At 48.8% G+C, this 9,239-nt stretch overlaps 1 pseudogene; it reads left to right on the top strand.

The window, feature by feature from the left end:
- The first annotated feature begins 4,434 nt into the window (after positions 1–4,434).
- On the top strand, positions 4,435–8,268 carry LOC117071086 (annotated as a pseudogene).
- The last annotated feature ends 971 nt before the right edge of the window (positions 8,269–9,239 follow it).

Below are 9,239 nucleotides of genomic sequence, written 5' to 3'. Positions count from 1 at the left end.
CTGTGACAATTGCAGGATTCCAGCCAGGGAAAGTGCTACAGGTAGAAGTACGCGGTACTGTCCATAGAGCAGATTCCAGCAATGGCACAGCAGCCCCGGGAAGTGTGCTGACACACCCAGCTAATTTTTAAAACTTTTTGTAGAGATTTGAATTCACTATGCTGCCCAGACTGGTCTTGAACTCCTGACTTCAAGTAATCCTCCCACCTTGGCTTGCCAAAGTGCTGGAATTACGGCATGAGCTACTGCTCCTGGCCGAGAGTTGAGTTTCGATTGCTAGTGGTGTTCTTGGTATCTTTTCATATTTGAGGCTTTGGGGCTAATGGTGAAGTATTACGCTCACCAACTGAGGTTACAGGACTTTTGTTTTAATATTGAACAGATGGAACTGTTCCGTTCTGCATCTTTGCAGGTATACAAAATGTGAGTCTGCTTTATAGCCGTTGAAAAGCAAGAAGTAATATAGTAAAATTTTGCCTGGCTAGAGGCTTCGGAAGACTGGAGTATTTTGGTTTAATTCTATTAACTTGGAAGGTGAAGATGAAAAAAATTCAAAACTTAAATTTCCTGTTGAATGCAATTTGAAAATATAACCAATGATTCCAGTTTTCTTCTCCAGTAATTTTGGACATTCTGATCTACTTGGTGTTTTATTACAGAACTCCTAGTATGCCTGAGTCTTACATTGTGATGATCCTTTTCTAAAACTTTACATGTAAGAGGATATAAATGATATTGGATGAGATCAGGCTGGTTGAGAACTGATACCTGTAAATATACGTTTTAGATGAAATCTCTGATTGCCACTCATTTTCTTATTTAACTCATAAAAATAAAACACATTGGATAGAGGGTGGGAGTAGGAAGGAGATATATGTCTTTTAATTGCATGTCATTTTTTTCATATCAAGACAGAACATATAGTATCCCTGGCTTTGGACCTACAGAAGGAAATACATTTTACTACCTGCTGTCTGCCAGAGATTGCTGAGCCCTAGTCCAGAGTTTCTGATTCATCAGGTCCAGGGTGGGCCTGAGAATTTGCATTTATAAGAAGTTCCCAGGTGCTGCTAGAGCTGCTGGTCCAGAGACTACATGTTTGAAAACCACTCTTATATACTAACTGTAAATTGCAGAACTCTAGAAAAAAGCTTAGTTTGGTGTGGGATAAGAAGCACACAGGTTATGGAGAAAATCATGCAAGATTCAACCCTTGATCCCAGCCTAGTGTGGAATTCAGGTAACAAGCAATACACGGTGACATAACACAACTCTTGGTTTTCATGATTGCAAGTCATAGCCAGGTATTGAGTGAGAAATTCAGTTTCATTCACAGGGCTTAGAGAGGCCAGGTGAGTCTAGAAAAATAGGATTTAGTCATTAACCTCATGAGAGTAGGAATTACTTATGTCCTTTTTCTCTCCCCCATCACTTAGCATTTAGCCTTACTTTACAAGGGGCTTGTATTTATTTTAAACTGATCAAGGGCTTTGAGTGCTTATTAAATGGAAAGCATTGTGTATTTATTTAATGATTTATTTAGAGACCGAGTCTTATTCTGTTGCTCAGGCTGAAATGCAGTGGCACAATTTTGGCTCACTGCAACCTCCACCTCCCTGGTTCAAGTGATTCCCCTGCCTCAGCCTCCCAAGTGACTGGGATTACAGGTGTCTGCCACCATGCCCAGCTAGTTTTTGTATTTTTAGTAGAGACAGGGTTTCATGATGTTGGCCAGCTGGTCTTGAACTCCTGAGCTCAGGTGATCCACCCACCTCAGTCTCCCAAAGCGCTGGGATTACAGGCAATAACCATCACGCCTGGCTTGGTTTTTCTCCCAAAGGCTCAGGTTCATGCAATACAAATCCTTACATGTGAGAAAACTCGGCTGCAGACAGCGCTGTAGTACACCCCGCATGCTGCCAGGCAGTTTGAAGGTGGGAATCTGGGCACCCCGTCATCCTTCAACTTGACACTTTGACAGGCCTTTAGGGGAAGTTCTTTGGGCCCCATCTCAACCTCTCTCATTCCAGAAGAGGCCGAGGATCTGACCAGCCGCCTGCAGGATTTCCGACGGCGTGTGGGAGAGTTGGAGAGGAGCAGAAGAAGGCAAATAGGGTGAGTCAACCACCTAACCATACCCTGGCAGCCCGGCTTTCCAGATGGAGGAGTGAGCCTAAAGGTCCCTTCTGCAGGAAGGCATGTCCCACCCAGAAGGCAGCATGGGCCATTTCTCACTGCTTTTGTGTGTGGTCATTAGAGGCAGTTGGCTGCTGTGGGTGAATTGGGGGGCACTGAGGGGAGCAAGTACTGGACCCAGAGCTTGGAGGCCAAATGCCTGCCCTGCCCTTACCTGGCTGTGGCATTGACCAAGTTCTAGGTGGGGGTTAGGATACTTGTACCATGAAGATACAGAAGAGTATCTTTAGTATGTTACCATTTGTGTAGAGAGTGGGAACACATGTGTGTGTGTGTCTGTGTGTGTGTCTATGTGTGTACTATGAAAATATACAGGCCGGGCGCGGTGGCTCAAGCCTGTAATCCCAGCACTTTGGGAGGCCGAGACGGGTGGATCACGAGGTCAGGAGATCGAGACCAACCTGGTCTACACGGTGAAACCCCGTCTCTACTAAAAAATACAAAAAACTAGCCGGGCGAGATGGCGGGCGCCTGTAGTCCCAGCTACTCGGGAGGCTGAGGCAGGAGAATGGCGTAAACCCGGGAGGCGGAGCTTGCAGTGAGCCGAGATCGCGCCACTTCACTCCAGCCTGGGCGACAGAGCTAGACTCCGTCTCAAAAAAAAAAAAAAAAGAAAAGAAAATATACATAAAACATGTCTGCAAGGATTCGTAAAAAACTCAGGAGAGGGGAACACGGTGGCTGGGAGATATTTCCCTTCTGTATTTTCTGAGTTTTAGACTATGCAAATGTACTCTTCAAAAAGTGAACACAAGATCATTCCCCTTTCTATCTGTGCCCCCACCCCCCAGCTGTTAAAGGTGGAGGGCATCCAGGTTCTTGGCATCTTGAACAAAGAATTGGACAAAACGCACAAAGCAAGGAAGGAATGAAGGTATTTATTGAAAATGAAAGCACACTCCACAGTGTGGGAGTGCACCCGAGCACAGGGGCTCAAGGACTCCATTACAAAATTTTGGGGGGTTTAATGACCCCCTAGAGGATTCCACTGGTTACTTCAGATATGCCCTATGTAACTGGAGAGGATGAAGTTACAAAGTCATTTACGCATACGCCCTATGGAGAGGATATTTCCGGTTATAGCTGAAGTGTGAACTGGCCTTATGTTCCCTGCCTCCAGACCCTATTTTCCTGCCTCACAGTGAAAACATGGGCATGGAGAATCAGATATACCTGGATGTTCAGATCCCAGCTCTGTCTGAGTGATCTTGGGCAAGCACTTAACCTCTAATACCCCATGATTTTCATCTACACAATAGAGGTGATAATAGTAACTGTCTCCTATGGTGGTTGTGAGGATTAAATGGGGTTGTTAGCATGATGCCTGGTGAAGCACTCAATAAAGGTTCAAACAGTGGTAGTCATAACGGTAAGAATGATAGCAATATTCTTTGATCTCTCTGGGCCTCTGCGAGCCAGCTATAAATTCGATCTCTTTCTGTGTCCCTTCCAGCCTTACTGAGTTCTTTGAGAAACAAATGAGACCATAGGCTTGGAAATGCCTTGAAAATATGTCAGGCATGATTGAGAGCGATGAAGTGTTGCTGTGGAATAGTCACTGTAGCTGTCTTCCTGGTCGGCCAGCTGCTCCTCTGCCTGCTGTATCCTGACTCCACCTTTCTGTATTTGTAGGACAACAACCAGTTAAGCAGAGACAGAGATGCCCTCAGGCTGCAGGTAGACAAGAACACCTAGGATGGGGGAAGGTGGAATGGGAGGTCTGGGGCCCTTAGCGTGGGTGGCGTGGGCGAGGTGGGAGGGGTGCAGGTGAGCATGGTGAGGTGGTTGTACAGGTTTACATGCATGCACTGCTATGCTCTAGTGCCATCTGTGCCCCAACTCATGCTGTAGACTTGGGCAACTCATGTCTTCTCTCTGGCCTGTCACCTGTGACATTTGATTCCTGGGGTTCCTTCCAGGGCCACAGTTCTGTGGTTGTGGGGCAGGGTAGAGGGTTGATCACCAAAGCAATCCTTTCTATTTTTCATTAATTCCTTTCTCTGCTGCCACTGGCCATAGCAACAGCAATAAGGAGCTGAAGCGGAAGAACTCAGCTTAGGCAGAGCAGCTTGTAGTCATATTGATCCACAAGGCAGCAATGCAGCATGACTTGGAGGAGCTGAAAAACAAACTGGAGATCACCGACCTTACACTTCAGCAGGTGGACGTGGAAGGAAGATGATCCCAGGTGGCCAGGAGTAGGTGAGGACCAGTGACAGACCTTCCTAACTTCTGTGTCCTTTCTCACAGGTGATGGAGTGGGTGCAGTACCTGCAAATGGAGACAGACCAGTATGCTGAGTATCTCTATGAAGAGCACGCCATATGGTGGCAGAGGATGCAGATGTCAGAGCAGGTGAGGACCAGTGACAGCCCTTTCTAACTGCTGTGCCCATTCTTGCAGGTGATGGAGTCACTTAAACAACTCCACCAAGAGAGATGAATATGCTCTACATATAAAAGGAGAGAGGGCCCAGTGGCAGGAAAGGATGTGGAAAATGTCAGAGGATGTGAGACCTGACCCTTCAGCCCCCCACCTTAAATAGGTCACTGGATCTTTCTGGGCATCTATAAGATGGGAATAGTACAACCGGAGGTAGTCATGGGTCTGGGCTTTGTGGAGGTAGGAGCAGAGACGGAGATGGCAGCCTGTCCAGCCACCAGCCCATCTCTCCAGGGCCCTTTCCCCTGTGCTTCGGGCAGGTTTGCACATTGAAGGAGGAGAAGCATGAGCGTGTCAGGTACAGAAGCTGGAGACAAGCTTGGCCAAACTGAAGAACCAGATGGGTGAGCTGGGGTTGGGGTGACCTGGAAGTAGGACTGGCATCAAAGGGCTGTGGGGGTGGCTTAGAATGCCCCAGGGAGGTGAGTGCATGGAAGGGCTTTGAGGCAGAGGGAAAGAGGTGAATGTCAGGAGACAGTAAGTCTTGTAATCTCCGTAAGCCTCAGTGTCCCCATCAGCAAAGAAGGAGGAGTGCCAGTTGTCAGCCACCCACAGTGGTCTCTGTCTAAAAGTGGCTTGGAAGATTGACTACCATCCAGGTTGAAGAATCATTAGCAGGGAGGCCAAGTGTGGAAAGCATGAGAGGAGTTGTGGACCAAGAGGAAGGTATTTTGTTTTGTTTTGTTTTTTTCTTTTTTGAGAATCCAGAGGCACTTATTTTCTGCTTCCTTTTTCAGCTGAACCCCCATGCCTGGAGTCCCCAGCAGGGCCCTCAGAGGTGGAGCAGCAGCTACAAGCTGAGGCTGAGCACCTGCAGAAGGAGCTGGAGAGTCCGGCAACACAACTACAAGCTCAGGTGGAAGACAATCAGGGCTTGAGTCAGCTGAATTGGGAGCAGGAGAGGCTGCAGGAGCAGGAGGAGAAGCTGCTGGAGTGGAAGGCCAAGCTCTGGGAGGAGGAGGCGGAGGCGCACAGGCAAACCTTCCAGAATGACCGCACCACCATCAGCCGCATGCTCTCCCAGAACCACAAGCTGAAGGAGCAGCCGACTGAGAATGAAGGAGACGGTAACCCCTGCCCCATCAAAGAAGGGCTGGGAAGCAGGCACCAGCCTCTGGGGAAGGGAGGTGCGAGGCCAGAGACAGCTCCAGCCTGGGGGACAGGTGACCCCAGCACCCTCCAGGGCAGTGCTGTGACTGTTTCTTGCTTCCTGCCCTCTGAATTTTAGAGGTGGGTAGCCCTGGGCTCCTCCCAGGTCTGGACATCATTATCCCAGCTAGAGGCATGGAGTTCCCCAATCACAGGGAAAGAGACAGTGGTATAAGAGGCTCCTTAGATTGCAACTGAATTCCAGCCTCAGTTCCACTGCTCACCACTGAACTACCTTGCATCTCCAAGTCTCGGTTTCTTTAACTTCAAAACGAATTTAGCATTTTTCTTGCAGAGGTGCTGAGGATTAATTGAGATAATACGTGGAAACATTAGGCATGTAGTGCACTTAGCAGATGGTCTTTGGCTCCCTCTGCTTTTCCACCAGTCTGTGGCCTACAGTTTAAATGGTAGGAAAAAGGGTGTGAGATTTGAGGCTGGGGAAGGAGGCAAGACAATGGATGCAGTCACTTAGGCCTGGAGCAAGGGGCCAGGAGCCTGGGCAGGAAACAGCCCCACAGTGCCCTTGCTACCCTACTTATGGGCCCAGAATCTAGAAGCCAGCCACTGGCTTCAGGTGGAGTTGAAGAGCCAAGAGGCTCAGACTCTGCAGCGGCAGCCAGACCAGTACCTGGGTCACCTGCTGCAGTATGTGGCCGCCTATCAGCAGCTGACCTCTGAAAAGGAGGTGCTGTACAGACAGTTACTGCTGCAGACCCAGCTCGTGGACCAGCTGCAGCAACAGGAAGCTCAGGGCAAAACTGGCCGAGATGGTCTGCCAAGAGTTTCAGGAGACCCAGATAAGGGAGTTACTGAGGGCTGGGCCCTGAGCGGGTCAACCTGGCAACCTCCGTGCCTTCTCACCCTCTTTCCTGGCCCCTTAGGAGCACCTGGAAGCTGCCAGCCAGCAGAACCAGCAGCTACAGGCCCAGTTGAGCCTCATGGCTCTCCCTGGGGAAGATACAGGAGACCACTCAGAGGAAGAGGAGAGAGCCCCAGGAGGAAACGTGGACTGCAGGCAGTGTAGGATTGAGGAGTTGGAAGAGACCTTTTGAACAGCTGGTCATTATGCTGACCAGGTGTCTGCACTAAGTTCGACATTGATATGGTGACCTCCCAGGAGTGGGGGGGGGGTGGGGAGGGGGGCCCCAGGTTGCCTGAGGATGGGTGGACTGGCCCAGATCAGAAAGGGAACAGGTCAGAACTCCTGCACTGATGACTAGTGGGACTGTGCCTGGGCAACACACTGAGACCTTGGCTCTTTAAAAAAAAAATGAATGAAAATAAAGAACAGCTGCTCATTCCCCTCTGGGAAGGGGCTGGCCCACAGTTACACAGTGAGGGTGGGGACAGGGGTGGGCCACCGTACCTCCCTTTTTGGGTTGTCTGAGGACCCCTCTGAACACCCCCACCCCCCACAGGAGATGGATTGGGCAGGGAGGAGGAGGAGGAGAGAGATGAAGAGGTGGAGGGGGAAAGGAAAAGGGGAGGAGGAAGGGGGGAGGAGGAGGGGAGGGGGAGGGGGAAGGAAGAGGAGGAGCAGCCACCTGGACCCATGCTGAGCATCCTGGAGGACCTGGAGAACTGGGCAGCCATGATGAGCCTGACTCCAGCTGCCCCACCTTTGTCGGCTTCCACTGTGGTCCCTCCCAGACCCCCTTATGCTCTTGGTTTCCTGCCTTCTGGTTTTTCTGGAACCTCATGCCTTCCCTGGGAGCCAGCAGACATCCTTTCACCATGTGACCCACAGGTGTGCCCTCTGAGGCCTCAAAGGAAGGGCTCCTCTCCTGCTCCCTGCCCCGTTTGTCCTGTGTATCCCCCTACAAGAATGTGCACGTCTTGCCTGCAGGCGGCCTTTTTAAACTCGGCTTTAGCCAGTGCCAAGGAAGGGCAGCAGACGCAGTCACATGTGCAGCTGAAGGAGTAAAGGGTGCGCTGCCAGTACTTGGCTCACCCGGTGACCTTGGCCCAGAAGGAACCAGAGGTGGCAGCCCCAACCCCAAGGACTGGGGGCGATTCTGCGTGTGGGGAGAACAACCGGGCTTTCACCATGTTGGCCAGACTGGTCTTGAACTCCTGACCTCAAGTGATTCACCCTCCTCGGCCTCCCAAAGTGCTGGGATTACAGGCCTGAGCCACCACACACATTCCAATGAAGACCTTTTTAAAATTTGCAGTTCAGATTGTGGAAAATTTGAGCTACAAATTAACAAGAGTTGATGCTTCACATGAATGTTGTCAGATTCATCTTTTAATAAACAATGTTTACATTTTTATTTAATGTCATTCACCTTCCTGTAGGGTATGGCCAGTGGATTTGCAGGTGTAGAAGATGAAATTTATAATGTTTATGACCAAGCCTGCAGAGGTGGTAAAGATATGGCCCAGAGTATTTATAGGTCCAGTAAAAATCTAGACAAGGACATGTTTGGTGATGACCTAGAAGCCAGAATAAAGACCAACGGGTATCAAGCCGTATAACTCTGTTTCAGTGTTAACACCAGTGAAAACAAAGTCGTTCATAGTCTTTTCTCTTGTTTCCAAGATTTGTTCCCGACAAAGTTTTCTGGTTCAGACCACAGGCAGAGAGGCTGAGAGGATGAGAAGGACCAGTTTGAGGAAGATCCTTTTGGTTTGGATACGTTTTTGGAAGAAGCCAGACAGCATGGTGGCTCTCAAAGACCCTCAGCAGCAGCCCCAAAGAACATGAGCATGAAGGCAAGAAGAGGAGGAAGGAGTAGACACACATCTCTTCAAAGCAAATGAACTGTGATTATCCATAACCCTAATGATGCAAGGGCTATGGGGCAACACTTCGTGAGTGGTCAGGATACAAACCAGATCTGGATGCTACTTTTCATTATTGGAGAAAGTGGGAGTAGGGAGGGAGTGGGGATATAAAACTCTACTTTGAATTATTTGGTTTTTTTAAAGAGTGGGTTTTATTTGTGCCCCTCCCACCTTTCAGCATTTATAGAACATGCTGGCCCACATCCACAATCAAGACCACTGCCTTTTGTGTGACACGTAGTTCGTGTTAATATTTTGTGTAAGAACAGCTGCTTATGAGTCAAGTTGCCCCAACTGCAGTGAGGTGAAGGATGTTCACATGTTGGAACTGTCCTGCCAAATAAATGTGGCCCTTGTTGCTCTGTGTTTTAATTTGAAGTGGGGAAAAGAAGCTCGTGCTTTGTTTCAAACAAAAATCTTTAGACAAAATTCTCGGTTATGTTTCCTTTATGTAATAGGCTGGCACAGTCTCAAAAATCTTCCTCTTCATCAGATGTTTGCAAAACGTTAGGCCTTTGAGCTTGAATCTGGAGCTGAAAAAAATAAGCACTGTAAGGAAGGAAAGGCAATGTCTGCAAAAACATTCCATCTGAAAATCACCTTTTTATGAGGGAGTCAGTAAAAAGAACTCAGGCAGTTTTTATTTTCACCTTGTTATTTTA

The sequence above is a fragment of the Trachypithecus francoisi genome, unplaced genomic scaffold (genome assembly GCF_009764315.1).
Source record: "Trachypithecus francoisi isolate TF-2019V2 unplaced genomic scaffold, Tfra_2.0 Lachesis_group3, whole genome shotgun sequence".
Taxonomy (NCBI): domain Eukaryota; kingdom Metazoa; phylum Chordata; class Mammalia; order Primates; family Cercopithecidae; genus Trachypithecus; species Trachypithecus francoisi.
Note: the sequence above shows the minus strand (reverse complement) of the source record. Positions and strands in the feature narration are given on the sequence as shown.